The 16,895-nt window shown below is 41.5% G+C and overlaps 1 long non-coding RNA gene across 1 annotated transcript in view; it reads left to right on the top strand.

Annotated features, from left to right (window-relative positions):
- The window catches only part of LOC112547256 (uncharacterized), a 41,315-nt gene extending 24,919 nt beyond the window's left edge, over positions 1-16,396 (top strand). Inside the window, exon 3 of the long non-coding RNA XR_003090993.3 lies at positions 15,692-16,396. This is a non-coding gene — a long non-coding RNA (uncharacterized LOC112547256). The remainder of the gene's footprint in view (positions 1-15,691) is intronic.
- Positions 16,397-16,895: the final 499 nt, after the last annotated feature.

Genomic DNA, 16,895 nt, shown 5'->3' with positions numbered 1-16,895 from the left:
CTATTTCTAAATTACTTCGAAATAGCGGAGCACTTAATTCGAATTTGGTAAACCTCATTCTACAAGGAGTTATACCAAATTTGAAATAGCTATTTAGAATTAAGGGCTGTGTAGAGCCTTGGTGGCCACTCTGGGCACAACCAGGAAAACTTACTCTCCTCTCCCTCTGCCCCGGAGCCATTAAAGGGGTAGACCCTGGCCACAGTGCCTGTGCCAGCTCCAAGCCGACCAGCCCAGAGCCAGCAGTGGCCACCGGGGCCCCTGACCCAGTGGCCCCAAAACATGAGCCAGCAAGCCAGGCAGCCAGCCCTCCACCACTCCCCAGGAGCAGTCAACTTGGTCTGGCGAGACCCCCAACCCTGTGCCCTGAGCTTCTCCTCCCCCTTCTTCTCCTTGCTTCCCCCTTCCAGCTCCCTTCTCCCAGGTTTCCTCTTCCCCTCTCTCACCCTCACTCTTCCCCTAAGAAGAACCCTAAAAACTGTCTGTCTGGGGTGGGGGTAGGGTCCCTTTAAACACGGAGCTCAGTTAGCCTTAGGCAGCAGCCCCACACACTAAGTCCTAACCTGATGCCCTGCCAGCACTGGTTCTGGCCAGTCTTAACTTAGTTTCAGGATCCACTCAGTGTGGACACACTACTTCAAAATAGTAAAATGCTATTTTGAAATAGGGTTTGTGTGTAGATGCGTTAATTTGAATTAGCTTAATTCAAATTAACTATTTCGAATTAAGTTAACTCAAATTAACGCTGTAGTGTAGACATACCCTAAGATATTTAAGTGTAGTTCATCTTATATCAGTTGATTCACGCATGTCCTTCTCCAACAAGAGAACACAAGCTTAATAGTATTCAGCAGCATGCCTTCCCTTTCCCCTTTTTTTAGTTTGCCTGTTAATTTTTATTCATTAAAAGTACCAATTTTCCACATGATATTCAGTGTGGCAAGCCTACAAAAAAAAAAAAAAAAAGAGGAAAAGATGCAGAAGATTTAACTATTTGCCCCCTTTTCCCACCTCCTCTTTATATTTACTATAATTGTTAAGGAACAAAATGCAGTTGTGAATTATAAATCTAATAGAATGGCAAGTGTGAATGATCACTTTTGGTTTAACCCACAACTATATTCTGAGTACATAGTGTGCTTTGGAACATTAGCTCTGAGTGCTTTTATGCAGTTCACATGAATGGAACATTCTCTTCCTCTCCCACCCCCCTTCCCTCCAGATTCCTGTTTCACCTTTTAATAAATGTGGTTAATTTATTTTGTGTACTCTACAAAAACTAAGCTCTGTATAGTTGCTGCTACAGCAGTGATTTAAAGGGCCCAAAGCGACAGCCACTGCTGCTGCCACAGTAGCAGCGGTAGCTGCTAGGAGCAGTGGGCCCTTTTGAATCGCAATTGCTCTCTTTGCCCTCCCCTGTCAGTGGGCCTCAAAGAATAGAGTTTGGCTTATACAGTGATTATGCAATTCTAATTTCCCCCCCAATATGCCAGTTGGGAGAAAATAGAAACAGTCCATATGATATAATAGATTTTTCTTCTCCTTAATTTTTAAAAAGTATCTTGCGGGTACACTTCTTAATGTAAAGTCTCCATTGGAGACCATAGAGGACTTTTAGTTACCCCAGATCCAATATGTGTTGTTGATGGTACAACTGTCATATCACAATAAATTAATCATTAGCAAGAACTGAAACAGAAATTTTCAAATGTTAAGTTATGTACTTTTATAAATGCCGAAGTCAAATAGGCATATTCAAATGAAATCCTTCCATCATGGTTGAAATAGCGACCAATACCACTCTTTTTCAGAAGTTGTCTAACAAGAGAGAGTGGAGTTTTTATAATAGTTTTAGGCAGGACATTATTATTTGAAAACGTAATAATTCTCTAGTTGTAATTTAGTCATCTGTCTAATGTGAAATGTCAATACGACGAGCTAACTACAATTACACAATAAGACAGTGAAGGACATTAACAGGAAACAATGAACTATGTAGGGAATCATTTAATCTTGAATGTGAAGGTTAATACTGAATCAAAACATACTTAATTGAACCCAACCTACATATTTTGAAAGTCCTCAAGGACTTCCATCATATGTGCAAACCACACAGTAATATGTTTTTGTAAACTGTTTTGCATTTGAGAATTGTATCTTAGCCAACATTTTTATTGTATGGAAAATATAATGTCTCATCTATGGAATTTCACTGAGTTGAGGCCTAGTGCTGTGCTGGAATTATAAGCTTTTCTTAAACTATGAGGCCAGGAGGGAAATGAACAAATATTGAAATACTGAGAGAGACAGAGGAGATTCTTTGTGCATGGTAACTGAAATAGAAGTGCAGTCCATAGTATTGCCAATCCCCCGAACTAGAAAATCATGATTTTAAAATCATGAGATTTTTTAAGAGAATACATTGTGTTTTTTTTCTTTTCCTTCTGATATTTGAGCCTTTGGGCGCATTTGGGTCATGTTCAAACTTTCTCTACAAGTAGGAGAGCTAGCTGAGATCCTCCCATAATCACATGGCTTCAGGGAGGCCCATCCCTAAAGGATTGCAGTACCCGGGACACCTCTCCTTCATCCCAGGTCCTGCTCCTACACCTTCTCTTCCTGCTCCTGCTGTGCCCCACCCCACCCATACTCCACCCTTCCCCGAAGCTTCCTTCCATGAGTGACACAGCCAGGGAACTAGCAGGTGTCCCCAAAGCATGGGGTCCAGGGCTGTAACCTTGAGCCATTATATGGATGGGACGTCTCTGGTTGTAGGAGCTGGGCCTTTAAGAAACACATGAAATAGCATGAGATTCATGATACAGATAATTATGCTGTTTCAGGAAGGAGTGACCAGATGTCCTGATTTTATAAGAACAGTGCCCATAGTTAGGGCTTTTGTTTTATTGGGATGCCTATTACCCCTGACCCTGTCCCCATTTTTCACACTTGCTATCTGGCCATGCTATACTAGGAGCAGTTTTACCCCAAGCCCATACTTCAAAAGGCCTGCTGGATGACCAGTGGAATTATCTACTGAAGAGATCAAACTTCCCTTAACTCACTGTGAAGCTCTCATAAGTCCTCAGCAATTGATACCAACTGTTTTTTAATTACAGTAAAAACTGATTAAAAATGGGGATCTTCACAGGAGGCAGAATTAAAGTATCTCATGGTCTCTTGCATCAAGTTTCTTAATATGTTTTTGTCATATACAAAAGTACTACATTCCTGCTGGTGAGAAACACATCTCAGAAGAAATACATTTCTGCTGGTTAGATTTGTATATTCTGAATTTATAAAGTTATGTTGTATATAATTTAGGAATCTGTTTAATTATGTTCATTTGGCTTCCGTTGTTACTCAGCAGATTTCTGAAAGTTAAAATGTCTTGTAGTTTCAAACACAGTGGGTGTTTTTAAGGATTCCCCCTCCCCCCCATTCTCCTAATCATGGTGGTCTGTAGCACCCATTATCACTGTTCAATAATACCCATTGTCATGGCTCCTCTACTTTTTTAAACTTCGCCCTATGCAAAGAAGTTCACTGTTATCTTTTGATCGGCATTGTAAATACGTTTGGTATGTTACAAAATCCCTCTTTCTCTGTCTCTCTTGTTCGGGTTCTACCCATCAATAATGGCATTTCATTTATGAATTTCCACAAGAATACCAATAAGTGATCTCTGTGTTACAGTGGCTTTGGTGATGTGGACATGTCCAGTTTAATATAAGCCACTAAATAGTCATTCGATGTAACTATTTTGAACTGGATTCAAATGGGTGATCTAGATATGTAGAGGTATAGCTAATGTTGTCTAATTCCCTGAGTTATTCACTGTTGTCTTATCCCATTAGGGGCCCAATGTGTGTGCTCTTGACAAATAAAATGAACAATAGAGGTCATCTCCATTATGTTACACTCTGATAAAGAAAATGCAGTCGTATTCCCCTGCATCAGGACATATAGTGTTCTTCTGTTTCTCTGAAATGTCATCATCTAGCTAGCAGGAGATATGGTACATCCCAATTACAGGTCATCAAAATTCCTGATTAAGCAATGTCAATGAGTGAATAGGAACAATAACAGATTTTTTTTAAAACAAACTACAAAGACATACTTTTAGTAATCCCCTTTTCCCCAATGCTTAGATGTGGGTTTTAGGAAACCACGGAGTGTTACAATTTTCTAGTCCAGTGCATGTCAGGAAATGGGACCTGTCAGTATAATGCATCAGAAATAAACCAGGAACATTCAAAATGTCAGTATGCAATTTACTGAGAATTGTAAATTGGAAGTAGATGAAATTGAAATTTGGAAATAGATGATTTCTTATTTGTGTTGTCTTTTTAAAATGGGTAGTATTTTGATGTCTCTTTGGATGACTGAACCACTACAGCTTCAAAGGTTGGCACAAGCTTACACAGGTTTGGATATTGTCCTAAAATTATATCTCTATGTGATGGCCATATTCAGGGTTGCTTGGTACTGGAGTGCAGCCTAGTGGTTAGAAGTTTGTCTGTTGACATGCAGGGGCTTATTAGCAGGAAAGCTGGGGCTCTCCCATTCCTCCAGGCTCTGACCCAGAGTCTTTTGAGGGCTGTCTGTAATCTGACACCTGGGGAATTTATGGCCCCTACTACCTCCCTGAAATTGTACAAGGCTGTAAAGTGTAAGGAAGCACGAGGGCATTTTCCTCCTTCTGGGCCAGCTCAGTCCAATGCTTTCCCCTGTTGGAGTAGTAGGGTTGCCAGCTCTGACTAAAACTATTCAAGGAGATTTTTTCCTTAGCATGACATAATGTCATTTTGTTATAATAGCCTGTTAAAATCTCCAGGATTGCTGTCAGTACTGTAGTGACCAGGAGATTGATGCTGATTCCAGGAGACTCCAGGCCAGTCCTGGAGGGATGGCAACCCCATGGGGTAGTCTGAACAAAAATCAATGAGATCAGTACAATCCAGAAGGCAATGCTTCCTTCTTAAGATTGCCTCTGGAGCAGGCCCAGGCCTCCCGGAGGAAGAGGGCTTTGGGCAGTTGTTTCGAGAGAGAGTCTGTGTTTCCTCAGCTCATCTCCCTGAAGCTGCTGGTAGCATATCTGCTGTCCTCCCTTCTCCTCCTTCTTTAGTAGGTGCATGACAGGGTCCTGTGGGGCTGGCTAAGCTGAAGGCACCTCCTTAACCCCTTGTTGCTCAGTGTGGGGTTTGTATACAACCACACTATAATATCAGCAATACTTGGTTCAGCACAGCTTAGTCATCTCACAAAAAGATTTCCCTCATTAAATCTCGGACTCTGGTTCCTGGCGTCAACTTCTCTCTCATTTCTGAGGTCACAAGTGATCTTCCAGTTGACATTTCACATTCCATGAAATGTCATGAAATGTCAGTAACTGGTGGAGCATTTGAAGAGAAATATTTACATCCATCTTAAAGTGTATGAAGCACTGCCATTTAATATCAGACAAAATCTGATAAAACAGAGGACAGGAAAGAACTCTTTCCCTTTCCTAAACAAACAAACAAACAAAATAAATAAATAAATAAATAAATAAATAAATAAAAGAGAGACTGAGAGAGAGCCCTATTTTTATTTAAATGACAGCAGAGAAGGCTAATAGAATGTCACTATGAAATATGTCATTAAGAAACATCTCTCCCCATCTCTGCAGATAGCGAGGTGTAAAAGTTCAGGTAAGGAACATTGTGTTTGTTAGATACCGCATTCCATTTCCTCTGAGGCTATGTCTAAACTGCAGGCTTCTTTCAGAAGAAGCTTTTCTGGAAGAGATCTTCTGAAAAATCTTCTTCTGAAAGAGAGTGTCCACACACAAAAGCTCATCGAAAAAGCGATTTGCTATTTCGAAAGATAGCGTCCACACTAAATGGATGCTAACTCGCATGTAAGCTGTGATTTCTATAGGCAGAATGGCCACCAGGGCACCTGTGCTTTTCCCTCTTTCCTCCTCTTGCAAAAGAACTCCCTCTTCCCTGTCCACACACGCCTTTTTCCAAAAGAGCTCTTTCAGAAAAAGGCTTCTTCCTCGCAGAAATAGGTTTACCAGTGTCGGAAAAACCCCTCAATTCTTTCTTTTTTTTTTTTTAAAGAACGTGACTGCAGTATGGATGCAATTGAAGTTTTTTTTTGGAAAAACGGCTGTTTTTCCAAAAAAAACCTCTGTAGTGTAGACATACCCTGAGTGTAGGCTATGCTGTACTACATCATGGTGACTTCCATAAAATCAGAACATAAAACAGAGACAATAAGGGTATGTCTACACTACCCCCTAGTTCGAACTAGGGGGTAATGTATGCATACCGAACTTGCTAATGAAGCCCGGGATTTGAATTTCCCGGGCTTCATTAGCATAAAGCCAGCGCCGCCATTTTTAAAAGCTGGCTAGTGCGAACCCCGTGCCGCGCGGCTACACACGGCACGGACTAGATAGTTCGGATTAGGCTTCCTAATCCGAACTATCTGTACGCCTCGTTCCACGGGCTTCATTAGCAAGTTCGGTATGCATACATTACCCCCCTAGTTCGAACTAGGGGGGTAGTGTAGACATACCCTAAGCTAGTATTCACTATGTAACACGATTTTATTTTTCTGTTTTAAATACATCTTTATTAAGCACAATTGTGCACAGAGTTTCATGTATTTTCCTGGAATGGATTATATTTGGTTAGTTATTATCTGTATTAGGATGATAGAAGGGTATATAAGGACTGGACACTGTTTTGCTGTAGATACCGTGTGCAGTAAAATAAGGTCTCTGCCTCGATCTTTAAAAAAATACGTAGGTGTTTAAAGATGCAGAATGGGGCCCAGTGGGGTTCTCAAAAGTGTCTAAGAACTTATTTTTCATCATTCACTGGAAGTTCAGACCCTAGTGCTTCTGAAAATCCCGCAAAAGGTAAATCAACATAGCAAAGCGGGCCTATGTCAGCTGACTTGTGCTCAGAGGGCTCAGATTGTGGGGCTGTTTTGTTGCTGTGTAAACTTTCGGGCTTGAGCTATAGTCCAGGCACTAAGACCCTGCAAACCGAAGTTAGCTGACACAGGCCAGTCACAGGGTTTTCTTTTCTGTGTAGATATAGGTGCCAATCTGCATTTTGAGGTACTAAAACACCTTTAAAAATATGATACTGTTGTAAAAATCAATACAAACATATTAGAGAGAACTCAATAATTAACTGGAGTGTACATTTTCTGGGACTAGATACTACTTTCCAGAATCCAGCCAGCAGGGCTGACAACTTCTGAGAGCCACTGAGCAATGTGAGGAGGGGGAAGGCTCTGTGCTCCCAGAAAGAGTGGGGCCAATGGTGGAAAGGACTGGGTGGAGGGCAGCCAGCTCAGTGTTACCTGAGGGTAGCGACCTCAGCTCTTAATGCAGCCCAGAGCGAGCAGCCTGGCACTCCAGTACGGCACTCTGGCAGTGATTTAAAAGGGCCAAGTCCTCCATCCACTGGTACTGCTACTGCAGCAGCAATGGCATCTGGAGCCTCAGGCCTCTTTGAATCTCCAGACCCCAGGGCAACTGCCCCTGTGCCTGCCCGCCCCCCATAGGCAGACCTGAATCCAGCATGTAAATTAGACCTCACATTTAAAATACTATTTATTTAAATATTCCCTTTAAACTTTCTTTTTTAAATTGAGGGATAAAGTATTAAAGTATCACTAAAACATGGAAGCCACAGACTTCGTTGATTAGACCATAGAGCACAGAATAGAAGTTTTCTTTTGATCCATTATTTCATTTTCTTCTTTCTCTAATTACATTTGCTGTTGTAGTCATCTCTTTTCTTGATTATTTTTATTATCATAGCCACCTTATCTTGCATTGAGATTTCTCTTGGACATAGATGCACAGGCACATCTTTAAAAAATAAGTAACCCTTATGATCTGACCATAAAACAAAATGAGTCAACTCCTTATCAGTCCATCTTCAGGATATATAAAATATTGTCCACTGTCTATATGACTGCTTATAATTAACATTATTTCTCATTGGTAGATGGCTTCCCATATCTTGTTTCCTTCTTCTATAAGACTTCTATACTTGTTTAGAGATTAAAATAAACCACTGATTAGGATTCTTTTCAATTTACCTTTACTTTTCATTTTAAATAAGTGTCTTTTGAAATGAACCCCCCCTCCCCCCACACACACACACAAATTCTGGACATTAATTGCCTATGAAAATGATTTTTTTCTTATTTTGCTTTCATATTTACTTATACTAGTAATAACAAAGTTTTCCCCCCCTTGTGGAAGTACATCAGGCCATCGGATACTTCAATAACAACCTCATATTGCAAACAGTTTGTGTTCAAGGACTTTCACTCGCACACATCATCTGGCAGGTTTAGGCCTCAAAATATAGCTTTCATTATCACTTTGGTGGCATTGGTATTAGTACTATTATTTCATAATCATATTTCTAAGGAAAGCATCAGCACTGTGTCCAGTGATCACATGTTCTGCAATTATTGTGGATCAGTGACCTAAAACAAATAAATGAAGAACTATGGATACACAACGTTCCGTTTTCATCTTACAAAACAAGGCATGGTTCAAATCTGGGCTGCATTGTATTCATTCCATCTGTGTTCAGTGGATTTGGATAAACGGTCCAAGTTTTGTTCCATTTCTAGACTTCGTAAAATCATTATGAGTTGGGGAGGGATAGCTCAGTGGTTTGAGCATTAACCTGCTAAACCCAGGGTTGTAAATTCAATCCTTGCAGAGGTTATTTGGGGCAAAAATTTGTCAGGGATGGTACTTGGTCCTGCTGTGAAGGCAGGGGACTGGACTTGATGACCTTTCAAGGTCCCTTCCAATTCTAGGAGATAGGCAATCTCCATTAATTTAATTTAAATTTCCATTTTTTCCAAACGACCAACGTGAAAGCAGTGTTGAATACTTCAGTTTTCATACAACTGTATGTTGTAGCCAAAGAAGTTTGGTAAATGTTTTTCATTCCAACTGCTTCTAACCAGATGTAGAGTAGCCAGAAATACCATGAAAGCTAATGCTCTCAAGCTGCGAATGAGGAAGTTATAAAAATTGTATGAGTATGCTTACATTTCTTTGAAACATATGACAACCTCACCCATTCAAAAAACCAAAACCAAACCAAACCAACCAAAAATCCCAACACTTCATTATGGCCCTAATCCAAATTCCAGTGAATTTAAGGGGAATCTTTCCACTGATATCACTGAAGGCCCTAAGAAGAAGGTGCATCAAAAATCGTCTTAAATTAATATAAATTGAGGGAGACTTGTTGTAGATGAATTAGAATCAGTAGGTCCAAAAAAATAATTTTTTACTGGATTTGAAAGCTTTGAAGGCTCACATTAATATTATGGAACAGATACTCCACTGGTATATCCTCCACTGAATTCCATGGAGCTATTCCAGTTTACACCAGCTGAAGACCTAGGTAATTACTTTCAGAGTTTTTAGTCAAACTGAATCCAAAATCTGAATGTTGAGATTTTCCTCCTCATACCACATTACATTGTTCTGATCTTTTTTTTTTAACTATTAGTTGAAAATGAAACACAGAGTTCAGGAAAACAGACTGAATTGAACATCTGATTTTATAAATGACTAAAGCTAATGGAAATAATTTGGAGGAAAATGGGAATGGAAAACATTTTTAGAAGAGAGTCTAGAGATCACATTTTCTTTGATTAAAATTTTATTTTATACAAAGGAGTTTGCTAACAAAACTCAGGCAAGCAGCCTTCCTTTCTGTATATTTTGAAAAAAAAGATCAAGTTCTCCCTTCTGATTAAATTAACCAAGACAAAATTCTGCTCTCAGAATCATCCTATAATGCACTCTCTCTTATGTGTTGATTCTCTCATGAATATCATAGATCTACAGGCTATATAGATATGTAGTAGCATACTGCAGTGAAGTATTACACTGTTCATAAGAATGCAACATTTTGCTTGCAACGTGCAGGGTTGTTATAGATTAGTGGATTCAGTGCTTGTAGGAAGTACGTTCTAGGGAGTGAATTGCAGGATGGTATTAAGAGCAGAATTTTGTCTTGGTAAAATTAATCAGAAGGGATAATCCACAAAATCTAAATGCACCACAGAATCCATCTAATCTGAAATGCAATATACATTCCTTTTGCAATTCTTTATTTAAAAAAAGCTAATAAAAAAATTAAAGCAGATCATAACTCTTTACAGGCAAATAATTAAATTTGTTCTAGAAAGAATTATAGTTCCACAAATATTTGCTTCATTTGTAGAAAGTTTGGAAGCAAAAATACAATAAATTGAGGCTTAACATTATAAATCTGAATGAAATGCACATTTTTTTTTTCTATTGTGGTTTTTACTGTTGTTCAAATTTTAAGGATCAAGCTAAATGAGTGCTGCCAATGGTTGTTGTGACTTCTGCAAGGATTTAAGAGAGACAGAGATTGTATAGTTAGAGGAGTCTGAACCTCTGTTGATGTCACCAACTTGCATAATCTTCGGCAGAAAGCCATTCTTGTCAGATAACTACCAGATTTACAGCTAATTCAGTTTAGGGTCTTGAATAAAATCTGCCATACAAAATCAAGGGTCTTTTCATGTGTAAGTGATGAATTGCTTGAAACATTTTCAGATTAAAATACATTATCTGAAAATTCACTTAAATACCTGGGGGTATGTCTACACTACCCCGCTAGTTCGAACTAGCGGGGTAATGTATGCATATCTGATTTGAATTTCCCGGGCTTCATTAGCATAAGCGGGGAGCCGCCATTTTTAAATCCCCGCTGCTTCGAACCCCGTGTAGCGCGGCTACACGGGGCTCGAACTAGGTAGTTCGGACTAGGGTCCTATTCCGAACTACCGGTACTCCTCGTGAAACGAGGTGTACCGGTAGTTCGGAATAGGCACCCTAGTCCGAACTACCTAGTTCGAGCCCCGTGTAGCCGCGCTACACGGGGTTCGAAGCAGCGGGGATTTAAAAATGGCGGCTCCCCGCTTATGCTAATGAAGCCCGGGAAATTCAAATCCCGGGCTTCATTAGCAAGTGCGGTATGCATACATTACCCTCCTAGTTCGAACTAGGAGGGTAGTGTAGACATACCCTGGTTTAGGGAAGCCTTATGGTGAGAGATCTTTCTGCTCAAATTGTACATGTCTGTTCCTAACCAAATTAAAAAAGGGATTTCCTTACCCTGCCTTCATTTTATTCTCATTCTTAAGTAAAATAATATAATCAGCATATCTCTGAGTTTTTATACATTTTTATATTTATTATTTCTCTTATTGGCTAAATGTTAACTATAAAATATTATATGGATGACCTTCAGTTAATTAACAGACTTTTAATGTTGGATATGATACAGATTATCTGCTACAGGCAGTCCCTGAGTTACGTGGATCCGACTTATGTCGAATCCGCAGATACGAACGCCTGGTCCCGCCGCCCGCCTCCTCCGGGGCAAGAAAAGCTGGTCCCCGTCTCCCTGGTCTGCTCCGGGAGCCAGCAGACCAGGGAGACGGGGAGCAAAGCCGCGCAGGACCCGGGGCCGGACCTCCGGCCGCTTCCAGATCAGCTGGAAGCGCCGCGGGTCCGGCCCTGGGTCCTGCGCCGCTTTGCTCCACGTCTCTCTGGTCTGCAGACCAGGGAGATGCTGAGAAAAGCCGCGCAGGACCCGGCCGGACCCGCGGCACTTCCAGCTGATCTGGAAGCGGCCGTGGGTCCGGCCCTGGGTCCTCCACGGCTTTGCTCAGCGTCTCCCTGGTCTGCAGAGCAGGGAGACGCTGAGCAAAGCCGCGGAGGACCCGGTGGACCTGGCGCTTCCAGCTGATCTGGAAGCGCCGCGGGTCCGGCCTAGGTCCTCCGCTGCTTTGCTCCGCGTCTCTCTGGTCTGCTGGGGGGGACGCAGCTAGTGCCCCCCTCAGCAGACCAGAGAGATGTGGAGCAAAGCCCAGGGCCTGTGGTAGAGCAGGTAGGGCGCTGCCGGTTGGTCCCGCAGCACCGCTCCTTGGCGCTACTGGACCAACCCGGCAGCACCCCAGCTACTCTTCCCCAGGAGTCCTGATTCAGCCGCTGCTGATCAGTTTCAGCAGTGGCTCAATCAGGACCCCTGGGGCAGAGCAGCTGGGGTGCTGCTGGGTTGGTCCAGTAGCGCCAAGGAGCAGCCGCGCTACTGGAGCAACCCAGCAGCACCCGAGCTGCTCTGCCCCAGGCGTCCCCAAGTTAGCCGCTGCTGAAACTGACCAGCGGCTGACTACAGGAAGCCCGAGGCAGAGTTGCTCTGCCCCGGGCTTCCTGGAATCAGCTGCTGATCAGTTTCAGCAGCAGCTGACTTGGGGACGCCTGGGGTTCTTAAGTTGAATCTGTATGTAAGTCAGAACTGGTGTCCAGATTCAGCGGCTGAATCTGGATGCCAGTTCCGACTTACATACAGATTCAACTTAAGAACAAACCTACAGTCCCTATCTTGTACGTAACCCGGGTACTGCCTGTATATATTTGAGAGTGTTTGTGCATCTCTCTGTGTGTCTGTTTGTTCAAGAACTCCTCCTAAATGGTAAGAGCTAGCTAGGACCACCAAATTTGATGTGCAGCTTCCTCTTATCATAACTTAAAGCAAGGTAAGGATTTGATTGTACCTGGAATGGAATTGTTCTCATAAAACCATACAGAATCAGCAGGCAGATGAAAGGAGATGGCTGGAATCTAATTCTATAATACACATGGCTATTTGTAGTTCCAACACTTCTGCAAACAATTGTCTTCATAAAGAGCTAGTTTAGTTTTGCAAGCAGTGCCAGTCCTAACCAATTGGCAGCCCTGGGTGACCACTCGGCTTGCCCGTAGGGTTGCCAGATGGTTTAAAAAAATACCGGACCAAAAAAAAAAGGGTTGGGGAAACCTGGGGGGAGGAGTAGGGAGTTTGGACTGAAATGCAGTCTCAGCCTACTCCTAAGACCGGCTCTGCTTGCAGGCATGGAGTTCTTTCATGCTCTTATCCAACATATGGTACATGAAACAAATTTCCATTGTCAAAGTCATGTCTCTCCCTCTCTGCTGTCTCACTATTTCTTCCAGGTGACAGGGCCTTTCTCTCTCATTTTCCAATTTTCCATTTTTTTGATTCCAGCTCCTAAGCTTTCTCCAGGCTGGCCTACACTCCCCTGAGCAACATAAGTTACATCGACCTGAGGGCTGTTCACTCTGGCACTATTTCAGTGGGGCATGCTCTCTTGCTGACATAACTCCAGCCTCTCGCAGAGCTGGAGTAATTATGTCAATGGGAAAGCTCTGTCCTGTTGACACAAGGCATCTTCCCCAGCTGAGCTACAATGTAGCAGCACCAATGTAGAGAGAGCACTGTGGTGTAGACTTGCCCCCATCTCAGCTGTTGAACTAGTTCAATTTAGCCTTCAGGACATCTCCTTCCCCATTTTTCCACCTCTCTTTCCCAGAGACCCCTCTCTTTTTTATATTTGTTGAAGCCTCTCTTTTTTCATGTTGTTGTCTTTATTGGTTGAATTCCCTAGGCCTCCTGCTCTCCAACAAGAGACCTCAACCTCCACTGATGCAATTTGTGTGAGTTGCTGACTCTTGTAAAATATGTATGATTTAGTATAGGGCAAATTATAGAGATGAGATTATGCATTAGTGGTACGCATGTGACTACGCTAATAGCTATGGTCTGAGCATGTCCAATGTAAGCTGGATGTTTCCAGAAGCCTGAGCACAGTCAGGTTAGTCAGTGTGCTAAATAAAAGAGCTGAAACTTCTTTCCCTCCAACCAGTCTCTTGATTGTTTAATTAACATTATTAACTGTTCGTGTCACTCAAATATATGGGACATAATTTTCCGGCTCTTACTCTTCACATGTGCATATGCAGAATTGTACAGTCACATATATGTGATTACTCTCTGGAGGTATAAACATTTGCATGCACACTCAAACTGCTGTTTAGTATCTGTGCTAGAATTTTCATTATAAAATGTAGTACAAGGATTTTATGTATACTGATACACAGGACATACACATTTGCAGGTGTTAGAACTTTAAACTTTGCCTCTGTCTAAGTTCAGGTATGTAAGAGAAAATGTTTGTGCACAAACACAATTGATGGCCAAAAGACATCTGGCTGAAAATTTTGTCCTTAATATTTCAGCATTAACACAATTTCTGTTACGTACACACACTTAACTGATGGCCAAATTTGGGCATGTAAAGACATAAACCAACTGCAAAATATTTGAAAAGGTCTTCTAATTGTATGCTGGCTAGAAATGGTAACATGTATTTTGTATTACTAAGCAGCCTGTCTTTTTTCATCTCTTGATGTCCTTTGGAATTGGATAAACTAGTACATTATGTTGACTTATGGGAGCCCACTTAAAACAGTGAACAAAAATCAATCTCATGTCAAAACAAGTCAAGACACTACTCATCTCTAATAGATTTACCTAGTATGGACTATTTTGTGAACACTAGTTGCTTCATGTATATATTCTCTTAATTCTACTTAGTAACAAGCAACAGTGTTTACAGTTTTAGTGTACAGAGGAACCTACTTAAAGTGAAATAACTTTTTTCCATGCAAGATATTTATTGTGAGCAGAAACTTGCTTTCACAGTGCATTTCAATTTTGCAAATCTAGTAACTATTTGGATCTTTAACTTTACTTCATTGTAAATTGCAATGGGGCCGCACCATAATCTTGAATACCCCCCAAACTTTAGGTAGCAAAATGGAGGGAAAAAGCAGAATCTAGATTTTGATACAAAGTCTGGTTTTGGCCCAGCTTTACTAGGTAAAGAAGCTGATGTATCTGAGTTCATAATAAGCAGCTTCTGCTGCATTTTTACAGCTCAAGGAATCATAGATGGTAGGCCCCATGTGCTTTTTATATGACTGAAAAATGTCACCAGCAGTCTCCCCTTTCTTATACCATTATAACTCCACTAACTTCAGTGGCATTACTACAGAAAATTGGAATCAAGCCCAGTATATATAAAGCAGGTAACACTAGATTGCAGAGCACCCTTTTGTACCAGTCCCACATAGGCCTGCATAGAAACCAGCACATATGGGGATTAGTCATCTCTCGTGTCTGCTCAACTAGTAGTTCTGACCCTTCACAGGGGGCTTAAGTGGGAAGGAATGCTTAATCTGGCTGTCTTCATGTGGGCTGAATTTTAACCTTAGTTCTTTGTTTTCTGGATAAGGAGATCTGTGGTAGCAAAGCATGACTCTATAGTGACACTATCTAATCAAGATGGGAGTATTATTGTGGGTCAATGGGTGAGCTGCATGATTAGACTGTAAGCTCCTTGGGCCAGGGACCCATGTGTTTGATTTTGAGGGGGGGAGGGTGTTATAAAGAGCTGTGCAAATGTCTTATGCTGTTCAAAAGTTAAAAAATAATTTATTCCTCCTTGGTGATAAAGTTTGTGTAGCTCATTGTGGGGCTTTTGAGCAGATATGGAGCTATTGGAGAAAAGGCAAGACCTGAACACCTACCCACCCAAAAGCTGGACATAAAAGACAGAGACTGTATAATTTAGTTTTAGTTGTTAACATTTTGTTATTAAAAGTGCTACCTTTTACTCTAAGTGACATTCGCTTTCCCAAATGTTCATACATCTGATACATTGTAATTCTTTACTCATTTCTTGTGCTTTTTTTTAACAGTACAGTACCTGATTTCATAAACACATGCTGTCCTTGGAGGTCTATCACCTGATGCCATTAATTAAACTTCTGTGAAAATTTCTCTCTCCTGCAAGTTGACTGGAGAAGAAAAAGCTCCAACTCCAACAGAATGACTGGTGCTTTGTTAGAGAAGAACTGCTGTATGATGTAATCTGTTTCCTTCAGTTTCTGCTCTAACCCACTCTGTGCCTGGTCCCATTTGTTAAGATTTCGAGAGGATTTGAGGGAATGAGATCAAAAGTAAGAAGGAGTCACATCATGTGTAGCAGCCTGAAGAACTTGGCAAAGAGCTTGTACCTAATTGAGATGCTTTGCTCGCTGAAGTGCCCTGGCCTTTTGCCCAATCATTGGGCTCCTTGGAGCAATCAATAAGGTCATTAGTGTGCAGGTTTAATACCAAGTGACCTTGGACTGCCTCTTTTCCTGGGTGTAAAAAAATCACCTGGGCACAGTAGCATGGGAAAGTGACACTTTAATCCTGCTGTTTTTCATTCCTTTGCCTTTGGTCTATGTCATGCACTTTCACAGACGACTGAGTGACCTGTAAATGGAGATTAAATAATTTCTTTAACAAATTTATTGGCCGGTTGGGCTTACTGTTTGCCACATTGTAAGTAAGGGTGTTGCTGACTTCAGAAATACTGAAGTCTGACTTCAACTAATTTTTTCACTGGAACTGAGAGTTGGTCCTGTAAAAAAGGAGTCAAATGTAAAATTCATAGACTTGCGAGTACCTTGAAATAAATCTCATCTGTCCGTGATTTTTGATCACATCCTCTTTGATTTCTCCCTATTTCTGCTAGTATACTCTGCCAGTATACTCCTCCGTACATCTCAAAGCACTACACAAAGCACAGACTAAGTACAGACTTACAGAGCTTACTAGCATAGACCAAATATAGAGTAACTTTGTGCAATTATTAACATTTCATCCAGTATTGATAGAAAGTGGCATCATTTCAGAAATAAAGTAGGAGAACAGGCAGCAAGGTTCTGTCAGTGTCTCCACTTCTGCCTCTCCACTGAGGCCATAGCTGTTCTTGGAGGAGGGGGAGGCAGGGGATTGGTTCCATCCTGGAGGGGGATAGACAGGTGGGATGTCTGTCCTATCTTAGATGGAGAGAGGCAGAGGGGAGGGGGGAGGAGATTGTGGATACAAGCCTGGAGTGGTGATGGGGGGAGG

This window comes from Pelodiscus sinensis, chromosome 3 (genome assembly GCF_052426305.1).
Source record: "Pelodiscus sinensis isolate ZL-2025 chromosome 3, ASM5242630v1, whole genome shotgun sequence".
Classification (NCBI taxonomy): Eukaryota; Metazoa; Chordata; order Testudines; family Trionychidae; genus Pelodiscus; species Pelodiscus sinensis.
This window is presented reverse-complemented; position numbering and strand designations above follow the sequence as displayed.